General features: G+C 38.8%; 1 pseudogene across 1 annotated transcript; it reads right to left on the bottom strand.

Annotated features, from left to right (window-relative positions):
* Positions 1–5,650: 5,650 nt before the first annotated feature.
* Positions 5,651–6,532, bottom strand: LOC306655706 (protein SET-like; annotated as a pseudogene). The gene has a single exon. The product of its transcript is annotated as a protein SET-like (transcript).
* Positions 6,533–7,107: the final 575 nt, after the last annotated feature.

Genomic DNA, 7,107 nt, shown 5'->3' with positions numbered 1-7,107 from the left:
CCCTTCCCTTTCACTTCAGAGTCCCCCACCTTCTACATCCCTGTGCTTGGTTGGTGGCTGCTCCTGAGAGAAGGTTTCTGCAATCGTAGCTCTGTCTCATGGGTATAGCTACTCTTTAGGAATGGTAGAGACTCAGCCAACTCAATTACCAGGATGTTCAAAGCACAATTGATGGACAATTATCTTTAGAGAAAAGTTTGCTGGAGAAGCTGCCAATGGTCTCCTTCATTATGTGTTCTATTTAATCCCTTTGATACTCATGAAAGTAATGAAGATGATTCTTAGGCTCTGTCTTTAATTTCTTGGCAACACCCCTCTTTTGCAGTAGGTCTCGTGAATTATTGCACACCTGGTCATTGATTATCATGGCAATGATTTGTTTTGCTATTGTTTTGAGACATCTCAGTCTCCAAACGTTCTGCAGTAGTTACATTGCATGTAAACAACATGGTCATGGACTCAGGTCGCTGGTGCAGACCCAGAAGTTCTCAGATAATTATAAGATGGGATGGGTGCCAAGATCAAGGTTTACACAGGATGCTGAGGAAGCACTGAGGTGTGCACTGAGCCTGTTCAATAAATACTTCCCTGATTATTTATTGGACAGATATAATAATACCATTCAATAAATAATCAGGGAAGTCTTTTTAATGTTTTCTCTTAAAAATAGTAAGTCACCTAGGAAATCAAGGAGGAGAGAATATTCCAGACCTAGGGCAGAGCCTGTGGGATGACAGAGAGAAGAGAAAAAGCTTATGTGTTTGGAGAAAAGAGTATGTGTGAAGGTTAGAGGTAAAGAGAGGCAGGGATACAGGCCAGGGCAGAAAGTCAAAGCATCTTGTCAGTCAGGCTATGGAATTTGGATCTCACCACAGGGTCTCTGAAGAACTGAAAGACTTTTACATGACCAGATTAGCCCTTTGGATCTATCATCCCACCAGCAGTTTAGAAAATATATTGGAAGGAAGTGACACTGGATACAGAGGGAACAGAAAGAGGGCTATTGTATCTCTCTAAAAGGCAGAGCAGTAAAAGAGGGGGAAAGAGAGAGAGAGAATCAGTGTGAATCCCTGTGATCTTTTGCACTGAGTTTAGGGAAGGGGCAAGCCCTTTCCTGAGCTCATGCTCACCACAGGATAGGCTCAGTAGGGCTAGGGAAATCCACATGGGAGTACTGGCCTCAGGTTGGGAGCCCTAACTCAAATTAGCCCCCTTTCCCGAAACCCATTCCTATGAGATGCTGTAACCCTGTCTCCTCGAGAGATCACAGTAATGGCTGTGGTGTTGGGTTTCCTACAGTTTAGAAAAACATCAGCCATTTGGTCCCTCTGACCATGACACTAACCTCTACAACTCCTGCCTCCATGGGTGGAAGAGACTCAGAGTAACGTCTCAGAGTGCTGGGAACCTCCAGGACGCTGGAGACTTACCCTTTCAGAACTTAAAATATAATCCCCTGCCCTGGTACCCAGTCCCTCAAGGTAGTCTTTCAGTCCAGCACTCCTAACCATCTCAAGTTAGAAGCTTCAGGGGAACTGTAGAACAGCTGGTCAAAGTCAAGTCCTGTAGCTGAGAGGGACATGTGCTGTTCATCAGCACCACATGTTTTCTAGAGAGCCACGTTCAATCGGCTGACTCATACACTGCCCACCATCACCAGCGCCACCCATGTGTGGACAAGTGTTCCAGGATCAGCGGGAGATTGTAAAAGAAATAAAAGACACAGCCCCCTCCTAGCAAACGTATCATCTAGTTGGGAGAAGCAAAATATTCACAGATGTACCCAATGACTTAAAAACAAATTTACAGTGAAACATAACAGAAAGCATAAGTGGGGGAAACCACTTCCTGAGTGGAAACCCACCATGGAAGCATGCACACCGAGCACAGGGCCACTCCCTCTCCAACTCAAACACTTATTTTTGTTTAGAGTCTACCTTGAAACCTTGTTGAAAGTTTTCAAAATTGATAAGAACACATGCATGCAAATAAAACTGGAAATAAACAAAAGAAAACTAGAAACAAGGACAATAAGAACATCGGAGGTCTAAACATAAGTCAACCCTGTCTTATAGTTACACTTCAAACTAAGGTCTTCTTTTGCCTGTAAAAATAAAAGCACAATTTGTTATGTGGTCCTCATGGTATGATACCAAGGAAACACTGAATTCTAAAACCTTGATTGATCAAAGGGTAGTCCTTGGAACATAGGCCCTAGCATCAAGCTAGTTAGATATAAAAAATTCAAGCCAACTCCAGACCTACTGAACAAGAATTTGCATTTTATGAAGAGCCCAGATGATTCATATGCACATTAAACTTTGAAAAGTATTATGCTAAAAGTCATCCTTCACCTGGAATTTCATACAAGAGATCTTCAATAATAAAAGAAGTACCCACAGTGGGTTTCGTTTGTTTGTTTTACAGTAAATGTACCAAGTGGCTGAATATGTCTGTTTCCTACAGCAATTTTTGAAATGACAAAGGATATAATAATAAGATCAACCTAAGGCAAAGAGTACTCAGATATGACACTGAAAACATAATTCATAAAAGAAAATTTGGATAAATTGGATTTCATCAAAATTTAAAGCTTCTACTCTATGAAAGACTGCTAAAAGGATGAAAGAAAAGCTACAGTCTGGCAGAAAATATTTGCAAACAGTGTAAAATCAAAAGACTACTATGTAAAATATATAAAGAATCCTTAAAACTCAGAAGTGGAAAAAAAAAACTAAGAAGAAAAAGATGCAAATGGGCATTCACCAAAAAAACAGGAAATAAGCACAAAAAATTTTCAAACTTGCCAGGTGCAGTGGTGCAGACCTATAATCCCAGCAGTGTAGGAGGCTGAGGCAGGAGGACAGAAAGTTCAAAGCCAACTCCAGCAACTTATCGAGGTTCTAAGCAACTTAGTGAGACCATTTCCCTAAATAAAAATAAAAAGACCTGAGATGTGTCTCAGGGGCTAAGCACCCCTGGGATCAATCCCTGGGACCCAAAACCATGATGATAAATCACCACACACCTATGAGAACTGCTAACATAAAAAATAGTGATTACACCAAATGTTGGGGAGGATATGGATCTCACACACATTGCTTGTGGGAATGTAAAAATGGCACGGCCACCATGGGAGGCAGTTTAAAATTTTTTTTATGAAAGCAAACATGCAGTTACATACAACCCAGCACTTACACAGCTGGGCATTCATCCCAGAGAAATGAAAACTTACATTCACATAAGAACTGGTACACAAATGTTCTTGACAGCTTTATTCATAATAGTTAAAGTTTAGAAACCATCCAAATATTCTTCACTGGATAAATAGCTAAGTAAATTATATTTGTACAATGTAATACTACTCAGCAAAAAAAAAAAAAAAAAAAAAAAAAGGCAGTATTAACACACAGACAGGTAGATCCCAAGGGCCTTATGCTTAGTGAAAAAAGTCAATCCCTACAAAATAGCATCCTGTATGATTCCATGTTATATGTTAACATTCTCAAATGGACAAAGCTTTTAATGGAGAGTAGATTTGTGGTTGCCAAGGGACAGGGACAAGGATAGGGGTAGTGTCATGGGTGTGACAATAAAGAGACAGCATGAGTCAGTGCTTTGTAGTGATGTAAGAGTCACACACATACACACACCCACACACACTCAGACACACACAAGTCTATGTAAAACTGGCAAAAAATGAACAAGATCTTCAGTTTAGTTAACAGTACTATACAAAATCTTAATTTCCTGGTTATATCACAGACATAAGAAAATGTCACCACTGAGGGAAGCTGGATAATGGGCTCATTGTAGACTCCTTGTGACATTTTTGCAAATCCCTGTGACTCTATAATTATGTCAAAATTAAAAGTTACCCACAAAAAAAAAAAAAAATCTAAAAGCAATTAGGCCAAAACCCATGACACTGTGACAAAAGGCTTCTCAGTATTTGTAAACTAGCTCTACAAGGAAAACAACAGCAAAAACCAAAAAGCAAAAATCTCCCACTAATGGACGAGTGGCAAATCTCAGGCTACCACTAGAACAAAAACTAGTCCTCAGAACTTTTGAATGTACAATTGGCTCTCAGAAGCCAGTGTAAACCAGCTCCAGCACACTGCTGCCTCCCAATAATCAGGTTTGGTCTTTGGACCAACCTACATCAAATTCACCTGGTGGAATTATTAAACATTTATATCCCTGAGCTCCAAACCAGAACTACTGGATCAGAATTCTGAAAGGTTCCAAAGGGAACATGCATTTACAAATACTTCGGATTATCTTTATAATCATCAAAAGTTAAACCCTATTAATCGGAGGAATAAGTAGTCATAGTTCTCCAGTGACCTTACTACACAAAGTATCTGATAGTAAATAGACTAGAAAACCAACTTCCTCTGCATTCAAGGAAGCAGAAGACTTGGAGGTCAGCATGGGATTTTGTTACCAACTAGTAAAAGGAGGCACAAGGCTGACCACTTTGGGGGCTGTGGAAGCTGAGGTCCTATGAATTAAGAATGACCCCTGCTATTTTCCATAAATAGCTTCTGCCTCCAACAAGAGCCTCACTGTGTTTTCTATCTAATCCTGCAAGGAAACAAACAAACAAACAAAAAAACGAAAAGAAAAAAAAAAAACAGGGTTAGATTAAACTATTATTGATAAGAACTTTTTACAACTGTCTGACATTTATTTTATTTATTTTATTTTTAACTTATTTTAATGACAAATAATTATATATTTTAATGGGGTACAGTGTGTGTTTTTTACACATTTAGTTTTATTGTAACAAAGCAACTTGTACACATTTAATGTTTAAGACTGAGTCATCTTTCCTTTCCAGTGAAAACAAAAAAGAAAATTTAAAAATAAACAAACAAAATTACAATGGAGAATGTCAATTCCAAATTAGATTCTACAGGTTCTGCTGATTTTCCCATCGAGTGGCAGGGCTCGAGTCATCATTAGGAGAGAATTTTATTTTAAAAGTGTCATCTTAAACTGCAAGGAGGTCTGTTAAACATCACCATTAAACATGCCAAAGGAGAAACCATGTTGTCAAAATGCCCACTTAACCTACCCAAACATCTCAAATCCACCCTTTGCTGACCTTCTATAACTCCATTTTTTTAAGTTTTTTTTTTTTCTTTTTTTAAACAAGAAAAAGTAGACAGATACATGTTGGTAAATGCTAATTGTCCATATTCACATAGAGACACAGTGCAATCTGTGAGCCCAATATACAGAGAAGGGAGGAAAACAACTAGAATTCTATGGATTACTACCCAGGGGCCTAGCACCCTCCAGCTTCCAGCAGAGTGAAGGGAGCAGAGGTTTTTCTTTATTCCCACAGTACATGGGGGTGTTGATTCCATACAGTTTTTTGTTTTTTGTTTTGAGACAGGAAGGGATAAGAATGAATTCAGAACCGAGGGGTGTAGAGATTCTTTTCCCATTATACTCTGCTCAAGGTATTCCCCCCCAAAATAAGTTGAGGAAAGACCTCAAGAACAGGGTGACTGAGCACAAGGTGGGGGAGTGGGGGAAAGACTGCAACTTGCTCCAAGGGACTGAATGTTTTAAAAAAGAAGGGAAGAATAAAAATTTTAAAAAGAAAAAAAAAAGGTAGGAATTCATCAGTGTTCAATTAGTGTTCATCTTCTCTTTCATTGTCCTTTCCTTCCTCCCCTTCATCATCTCCATCTTCACTTTCATCTTCATCTCCTCCTTCATCAATACCTTCCGATCCTCCTCCTCCTCCTCCTCTTTCTTCTTCTCCTCCTCCTCCTCCTCCTCCTCCTCCTCCTCCTCCTCCTCCTTCTCCTTCTCCTTCCCTGTCTTCATCATCCATATCAGGAAACAAGTAGTACTGCAATGGATTTGGCCAAATATCATTTTTGACTTCTCCTAACTCATCTGCACCTGCACCAGAATGGTCAGTAAACCAGGTAAAGAAGCTCTCTGGTTCTTCATGCTGCCTCTTCCTGCTGGCTTGCTTCAACATTTGACTTGAACATTTCATCAGATTCTTTCCAGATTTCCATTTGATTTCAGTGGACTTTGAAGAGGGATCACCACTCTCATTCAGATGAAATCCTTTGGAGAGAACTTTATTTTCTAAAATAAAAATCTATTCTGTAACCTGATTTGATATCTTCCAATTCTGTCACTTCAACTCTCATCAAATAATGCAGCACCTCTTCATCTTCTCCCCAAGCAGCGCAGACACTTGTGGATGGTTGGCAAATGTTGTTACCCCAAATTTTGGGATTTGGGCAATCAATTCTGACCTCTTCTGAAAAAATGGTTGGCAGAGTTTGTTATATTTCTGTTCTTTCAGTATCTCCTCACTGACTTGTTCATTAAGTCTCTCTTTCATTTTGTATTTCATCAATATGTTAAATTGCTTCTTGTTCTTTTTCACCCTTCAGCAAGCCCAGAGAGGCCGATGAATCTGGTTCCTTGGGGTGGAAGGCAGTTTGGGTTTCTTCATTTGAGACCAGAGCGAAGATTGGTGTTTGGGGGCCATCCAGTGAAAGAAGCCAAGGAGCAGACACACGGGTCTCGCAGCTCACCAGGGAGAAGCGCAGAGAATCCCAGTGTGATGTTTTGATCCATGTATATGCTATAGAAAGGTTTAAGCACACTAACTGACATACTCTTCACCTCACCAATATATCAATTTTAGGGGTGAGAATGTTAAAAATCCATATTAGCAATATATAATACATTATTTTAATATACTACATATTATATATCTCTGTATCTATAGCTTATTATCTCCTTGGAAATTATTTATGAAAACATAAACATGTACACCTATATTTGTTTAAATATATATAAGATATTATATATCTACATATTTATAGGTACATATCATCTTAGAATTTATTTTTGCAAATATAAATGAATTATATACATTATGAATGTGTTGAAATACACAATACATTATTATTAACTCTGGCCACCATGTAGTGCAACAGATCACTAAAACATTCCATAGTCTAACTGAAATTTTGTACACTGTGATCAACATCTTCCCTTTTACCATTCTCCTGCCCCAGTTTCAGGTAACTACCCTTCTGCTTTATAACATTTCTTTTT

The sequence above is a fragment of the Sciurus vulgaris genome (genome assembly GCF_902686455.1).
Source record: "Sciurus vulgaris genome assembly, chromosome: 3".
NCBI lineage: Eukaryota > Metazoa > Chordata > Mammalia > Rodentia > Sciuridae > Sciurus > Sciurus vulgaris.
Note: the sequence above shows the minus strand (reverse complement) of the source record. Positions and strands in the feature narration are given on the sequence as shown.